We start from the raw sequence: 8041 nt of genomic DNA, 5'->3' as shown, positions 1-8041 counted from the left end.
ACAAAATCAGTTTGTCACTAGATCTGTAAATTGTATTATTATAAACTCTTAAGGTTAAAGACTCATTTTAAAACTATAATAACTCTTAAAATTAATAATATCTCTGTGTGTGTATGTGTGTGTGTCTGTCTATGTGTCTGTGTGTCTGTGTATATGTATATGCCATAGGAGAGTCAACTCCGGCCCATCTACATACAAGATAGGTGCTCTATCACTGAGCCACATCACTCACTGGGGATTCTAGGCAGGGCTCTACCACTGAGTCACACCCCTGCCTCTCACTGGAGGATTCTAGGCAGGGCTCTACCACCAAGTCACACCCCTGCCTCTCACTAGAGGTTTCTAGGCAGGAGCTCTACCACTGAGCCACACAACCCCAACCCCCTCAGACTTAAGCTGCTAAAGACTCTAAGCTGCACATTCTTAGACTTTGACATAGGCCCTAAATACTTGTGGGCCTGAGTACATAGCACACACACACAAAAGCACACGCTCGTAATTATAAATAAAAAATATCTCATATGGAGGTTCACAAGAGGCATGATGTCAAATACACGGTAGTAACAGGCAATTCTGCAAGGCTAATAATCTAGAAATGATTTTTAATGAAATCAAAGGTAGTTTGCATCTGGGCAGTGGTGGCAAATGCCTACAATACTTGGGAGGCAGAGACAGGTAGATCTCTCTGGGTTCCAGGCTAGCCTGGTCTATAGAGTGAGTTCCAGGACAGCTACAGTGTACTCTAATATATAAAATAAATAAGCCTGAAAAAAAAGGTACAGAAGATCTTTATGCAATTGAATGTTCTTCTTGATTTTTATAGACCAAAGCCAAGAGGAAGATGGGTCAGTGATGGACTAGTAGCCCTGAATAGGTCTGTTGCTTAGTTGCGAAGACCTCTTACCTTTGATTGAAGCTTAAACCCTTTGTTAGGACCCTGAGCATGGACTTGAGTGTGGGTCACTGTGAGGTAAAATAAGGTGGAAAAAGTCTCTCTCTCTCTCTCTCTCTCTCTCTCTCTCACACACACACACACACACACACACACACACACACACACACACGATGAAGACTGGAACAAACCAAACTGCTTGTAAAATGAAGTCCCTCAGGGCAAGAAACAGTCTGAAAGACTCCCATGTTACAACATATGGGCTCATTTAGGGCAGGGCACTGCCTGATCTCAGCACACCACTGAGTCCAGCAAGGTCACACAGCACATAAAAGGGCTTGACACACAAAACCGACAATGTGCTTTGATCTCTGATGCTGGCATTGGGAAGAGAAAACCGGTCCCCAAAGCCCCAGAGCTGTCCTCTTGACTGTACATGCACACTATGATGCTCTCCAATGCACACGTGCACACAGAACTCCTGAGGGACCTGCGGCTTTTTGTAATCCTAAAACATACAGCTTGAGCGGCTATCCTTGGGGTGTCTTAGGATGCTAACAAGACAAGGGTGCGTGACATTGTATGTAGAACGACATGCAGTGGCGAGCTAGTGAGCAAGAACTCTGAGCCATGCAAAAGCCAGAAAGTCTTCAGGATGTGATGTGACGGCTCTGTCTTTACCTTTGAGCTGCTGAGCTTTCTCCCTGTTCCGCAGGCCTTCTCCCTGGGAACTGCATCATTTGCTAATACACCGTTCTTCCTTTTGAAATGTCCGCTTGTCTTTGTCAGAGTCCTTTGCAATTGGCACATTAAACCCTCCTAGTGAGGACTCACTCCAAGCACTCAAAGATTATTAATAAGGAAAAAAGTCTTTAATAATAGTCATGTGGCTGTTTCTCACTAATGCCCAAAGAGGAACCATCCCCAATAGAAAGTTGTTACCACTTATATAGGCATCTGCAGGTGGCTTTTTTAAAGTCCCCACCCCAAGTTATGATCTGAGCAATTAGGCAGGAATCCGTTAAAATATCTTGTTATTATTATTATTATTATCATTATTTGATGTATATGGATGTTTTGCCTGTATGTATGTCAGTGCATCATGTGCATGCAGTACTTGGGGAGGCCAGAAGAGGGCACCAGATCTCTGAAACTGGAATTACAGATGGTTATGAGCGGCCATAAGGTGCTGGGAACTGAACCTGGGTCCTCTGCAAGAGCATCATCCAATGCTTTTAACCATTGAGCTATTTCTTCAGCCCCAACTAAATAGATTTTACTGAAGCCGAAAGTACAAGGCTTTTGTTTGTTGTCACAACTGGACAAATGGGAGGAGTCACAGGACAGAGGCCTGTCGCCGTTACCTTTGACACAGACCAGAACTGTTTTTCCAGGTAGTGGCTAGCCTGGCAGATTTATGCTTTTCCTGATGAGAGGATTAATGAGCATCCTTGTCAAGCAAATCTCAAAAGAAACACACTCTCAGCGAAGCTAAGCTCGAGCTATGGTAGGACTCCAGGCCTGTGTTCCCTAACTTAGAGTTTCTAAGAAGGCTGGTTAGCACATGACTTACTTTGAGTTGGATCTGAGGCAGAGCCCCAGCCCCCCTTCAGCTTGTAATTTACTATTTCTTAAGCAAGTGAATCAGTAAATCCTCTATGACATTGACTTATCATGTTTATTTTTTTCCTTCTCTCTATCCTGGCACACAAGAAACTGGAACCCCTCTATGCCTTTAGAGCTGTTAAGGTCAGAGTGTCTGCCCTTGGCAGCTCTAAGGAGCTGGGCTCAGCCACAGTCAAGAAACCAACTAAATAGATGAGTAACAGAAATTGCCGTAAAAATTTCTGGTTTCTTTGGAGACTCAGTTGTGCCATGTGATGTTTTTCTGGAAACTGTCTTATGAGAGGATGTTTTACTGAAGCAGACACGTGGTGTATTTCTGGAACCTGTCTGGAAAAGGGGCATGTGACGTTTTGCTAGCGCAGACACTGAGAGAACATGTGATGTTTGGAAAGGGCATAAATGTAACCCAACAGACAGTGGTCAAGGCTGTGGCATTGTCTCACCTTGCCACTCTTTGCTGATCACCTTTTGTCGTGACTTCATAGAGAGAGAGAAATGTACCAAAGAACTTCGTGTGATGTTCTGGCAGCTTCCTCCTGCTTCTGCGAGCACCTGGCCTCATTGGCAGACCCTCTCAGTTTCTTCTGGATTGGACTGTCATTGCTGATTTGTGAGTGGTGTTTGCAAGTGGATTGAGCTACCACTGCTGCTGACTCGTGTGAACTGACAAGGGAAACAGAATCACCCCCCAAAGAACTCTTTCTAAACAGCCCACATCCTCCTTTGCCCTCCTAACCTCTCCTTTCCACTGCCTCTGGTGGGTGGTGGGCTAGAAGGGAGGTTAAAGCATTTAAGCACACTTATTAAAGTAGGTTTTGAAACATCTAAGCCTACAAGAATTAGAAGAGGAGAAAGATTTATTCAACATGGCTGCCTCGAGAGGAAGAGAAACTGAAAAAAGCCCAGTATAATCCTCTGCCCTGGTCTACCTTAGGGGTCTGACATGAGGGCAGGGGATGCTTGTTTGTTTGTTTGTTCTGTTTTTGTTGTTGTTTTGTTTTGTTTTTCCAAGACAGAGTTTCTGTGTAAACCACCCTAGCTGTCCTAGAACTTGCTCTGTAAAACAGGCAGACCTCAAACTCACAGAGATCTGCCTGCCTCTGACTCCCAAGTGCTGGGAGGTGCTGGCCACCATGCCCAGTGAGTCATTCTCTGCTCTCTCTTGCAAAGTGTGCTGACAACTGTGTGGTGTCTCTCCAGGAGACAAGCTCCTCCTCTGGCAGCCCTGGTTTTTTCCTTCTAGCAGGAGGCTCCTGGAAAAATGGGGGCTTCTTGTGAACCAGCTTTCCAACAGCTTGATAACTGAAGGGAGGGTCACAGGCGTCCCTCTTTAGAGCACATTCAGGCCTGCTACATCTGGACAGTTACATCCTCAGATGCCCACCAAACCCCGATTTCCACTGATATCTCTTATGGACCAGCCAGGAAACAAGATCATCGCTTCTGATTTCTGAAACATTCAGCTCTGGGGGCACCTGGAAGGAATCACTCCCATTTGCAGGCACAGATCGAGCTATTACACACTATCACGGGGCCTGCTGCTGGAAGACTCCGACAGCAGAATAATCTGATCAGGAGCTGAGGTTAGAAATGAGCTCTCACCAGATTGCAAGAGGCTCAAGCATCAGGACTCGCCAGCATCTCTGCCTGGCCGGCGGTGATCACAGCTCCCTGGAGAGGGCTGATAACTTCAGCCCGGCTGGAATGTCTCTGTCTCTCCCCTAATGGCCTCCCTTAGCAGCTGCTCCTTGGCTTTGTCTCCTAAGTCAGTCTCTCATCACCCGCAGGGCCAGTGAGCTGGGGTTCAAGGCAGGGAGGGTACCATTTGGTTTCTTGGGAAATTTGGGGGTGTCTTTGAGCTTTACAGCGGCCTCAGATAGACTCAGACTCCAGAGTGAGGGTGCAGTGGTCACACAAAGCCTTCCAGAGTCAATAGCCTCTTGGTTTTTGTCCCATAATTTGAAGAAGGAAATGTACAGACCACAGTGAGTGAGTTTTAGGGAAAATTTTATTTAGATTCATAGGTGGGAACTTAAGAGACAGCGGGAGCCAACGTCCTTTGGGACACAAATAGGTCCCAGGAAATTGGCTTCTGTTGAGGTGTGATAGGGGAGCTTTTGTTTTTAAAACTTTATTTGTTTTGATTTTATTTGTATTTTGCCTGCATAAAGGTCCGGGTAGTACGGGAGTACAGTACCTGCAGAGGCCAGAAGAAGGGTTAGGATGCTTTGGAAGTGGCATTACAGTGGTGACTGTGAGCCACCATGTAGGTCCTGGGAACTGAGTAACATGTGTGTGGGGGCTTTCTATTTGTCTACCTATTATCTACCCATATACCTACCTACCTATCTCTCTACCTATCATCTATCTATCTATCTATCTATCTATCTATCTATCTATCTATCTATCTATTACCTATCTGTCTGTCTGTCTGTCTATCTATCTATCTATCTATCTATCTATCTATCTATCTATCTATCTATCTATCTATCTACCTATCTGTCTCTCTGTCTGTCTACCTACATATCTATGTATCTGTCTATCGATCTGTTTATCTATCTATTTATCTATCCATCTATCTATCATCTATCTACCTACCTATCTACCTGTCTGTTTATCATCTATCAATCTACTGATCTATCTATCTATCTATCTATCTATCTATCTATCTATCTATCTATCTATGTGTCTATGTATTTATCTACCTTTCTCTTCTCTTCTCTTCTCTTCTCTTCTCTTCTCTTCTCTTCTCTTCTCTTCTCTTCTCTTCTCTTCTCTTCTCTTCTTTTCTTTTCTTTTCTCTTCTTTAGACAGGGGTGTACAACCACCGCTAGCCCTGGGTTGAGTTTTTATTACTTTTACTACTCAGGGTCTACTCAAGTGATTAGGTTAGGCTCTGTGTCAATGGAAATTTAAGTTATCTACTTTGGTTCTATCAAGAGCTATCTCCGTGGAAATGCACATTTTGGATTCAGAATTGATTGATGCTACTCAGGGAATAGATCAGCAGCCTAACGTAAGAATGAGGAAGAAAACAAAAACAAAAACAAAAAACCTAAGAATCTCAACAACAACAAAAACAAAAACAGGCCAGCGGCTGGAGAGATGGTTTTGCAGCTAAGAGCACTAACTGCCCTTACAGAAGACCTGGGTTTGGTTCCCAGCACCCGCAAGGAAGCTCACAGCCATCTGTAACTCTGGTTCTAGGGGATCTGACGCCCTCTTCTGGTCTCCACAGGTACTGCACACACATGGTACGCAGACACCTGGGAAACTCTCCGGGTTGGTAACTACTGTCCTGAACTTCTGGTGGACATGTTTCTTAACTCTCCTTCTTTTGCTGGTTCCAAGCTTCAATGCAGATTCATCAGGAGGACTTGTTAAAACAGATTGCTGGGCCCCACCCTGACTTTCAAATTTAGTGGATCTGGGGTGGAGCCAATGAAATTAAATTTCTTGCAGTTCCCAGGAGATCTGTTGCTACTGGTCCTGGTAAAACAGGGATTCTGAGGCTGTGTTTGCTAAAGACACTCCCTGTGCAAGGAGCCTGCAGATGTGTGGTGGGGTAAGGCAGGATAAGGGCTCAGGAGGTGAGGCTTCCTCTGCACCTGTCTCAGATCCTGCTCAAATCTGAGCTTGGTCTGGTTAGTCACTTGAGTTGTGTTTAGGTCTGGGATGAAGTTCAGTCGTACAGTGCTTGCCTAGCATGCATAAAGGCCTGGGTTCCAAGCACCAGTACTGCAAAGGGGGAGTGGGCAGGAGAGCTGACTTCACGGTTAACAGCATTGCAGAGGACCTAGGTTCAGTTCTCAGTATCCATATGGCGGCCCACAACCACCCCCAACTCCAGTTCTGTGGACTCTGACACCACATTTTGAATTCTATAGGAACTAGGCATACTTGTGTGCAAAATGCTGTACTGGGAATAAGAAAGCAGACACAAGTAGCTAGTATAACAAAAGTTATATTTTATTATGCTGAAGGTCATTACACAAGGTTTGCCCCCCCTAAATTCCTAACCCTTAGTCCTTAGCCCATCTCCCCAAGGCTACCCTCCTGTGTGACTTATCTTAGCTGAAGGTCAGGTCCAGTCTCTAACATTAGTCTTTGATTCGAGGGCCAGGATCCTGGGAGAGACTCTCCAGCTGCAGGGCAGATCAAGGTGGCCTCTCACCAGATGTGCAGAGCAGGGCATTGCTCTCAGTGTCTGCGTATACACTGTCCCTGTACGTCATGGGGTTCTAGGACTGTGTCTGTTTGTCTTGAGTGAGTGATGTCACTGGGTTCTGGTTATCAGGTGTTGCCTTGGGTGTAGTGGGGTTCCTTGACTAAACTGTTTTTTACATGTCTAAAGGGCATTTTTTTTACTATGTTTATTATACACTCATACACACAAAACAAATACATCTAAAAATATATATATAAAGATGGATTGTTCAGCTCCAGCTGGTAATTCTCTGCTTCACAGGAGAAAGCAGCAAGGTGAGCAACTAACATGCTTCCGAGATTCACAGAGACGTCACAGCCAGCTGTCTTCGTTTGCTTTCTATTGCTGAGATAAAATGGTACAACCGGAAGTAATCTAAGGGGCAAAGGGTTTATTTGGTTTACACGATACAGTCTGTCAGCAGAGGAAGACAAGGAAGGAACCTGAAGGCTGGAGCTGAAGCAGAGACCATGGAGGGATGCCCCTTACTGGCTTACTTCTCATACAACCCATGACCATCTGCCTAAGGGTGGCGCTGCCCAAAGTGGACCGGGCTCTCCCACATCAGTCATCAATGAAGAAAGTGCCCCATGGGCATCGTGATGGAGACATCATCTCAGCTCAGGCTCCCTTTTCACACATGACTCTAGATTGTGTCAGATTGACAAAGCACCAAACAAGTGTCACCCGTGGGCTGTTACGGTGTTCCAGGAGCTGGAGAGATGGGTAACAACACTGTCACATAAGCCCGAGGACCTGAATATAGGTCCCGGCATGTAAAAAGCTGGATCTGGTGGCATGCGAGTCTGTAAACCCAACACTCTGTAGGATAGAAACAGGAGGATCACTGGGGCTTGCTGGCTGCTGGCTGCTGGCTAGCTCCAGGTCAGTAAGACACCTTGTCTCAAAGGAATAAGATGGAGAATGATAGGGCCAGGCACTTGACTCTCTCCTCAGGCCGCCATGAATATCCATAGATGTACATGTCTCCTGCACTTAACACATATATATGCCCACACTCACATATATTCCCTCTGTGACTCTCCCTCACACACACCAAAACTAGTGTCCTGTTTCAACTGGAATACCATCCAGCTATCTCTGATCTTTGCTTCAGTGTAGAGAAACTAGTCCCTTCTTGCCTTTCTGCCTGGTCTGTCTCTCTGAGTCACTCTCTCTTGCAGTCACCTTAGAATCCAGGAACAATAGATCTGATGGTTAAACTTCTTGTGATGAGTCAGAAGTTCCCTAAAGCAGTAGCAACTTTCCCCTTTGTGAGGAAGCCGCATAGACAATAGTTTGACAAAGATGCTGAA

This window comes from Mus caroli, chromosome 7, assembly GCF_900094665.2.
Source record: "Mus caroli chromosome 7, CAROLI_EIJ_v1.1, whole genome shotgun sequence".
NCBI classification, from domain to species: domain Eukaryota; kingdom Metazoa; phylum Chordata; class Mammalia; order Rodentia; family Muridae; genus Mus; species Mus caroli.
The sequence above is the reverse complement of the archived record's forward strand: the minus strand, read 5'-3'. Positions refer to the sequence as shown.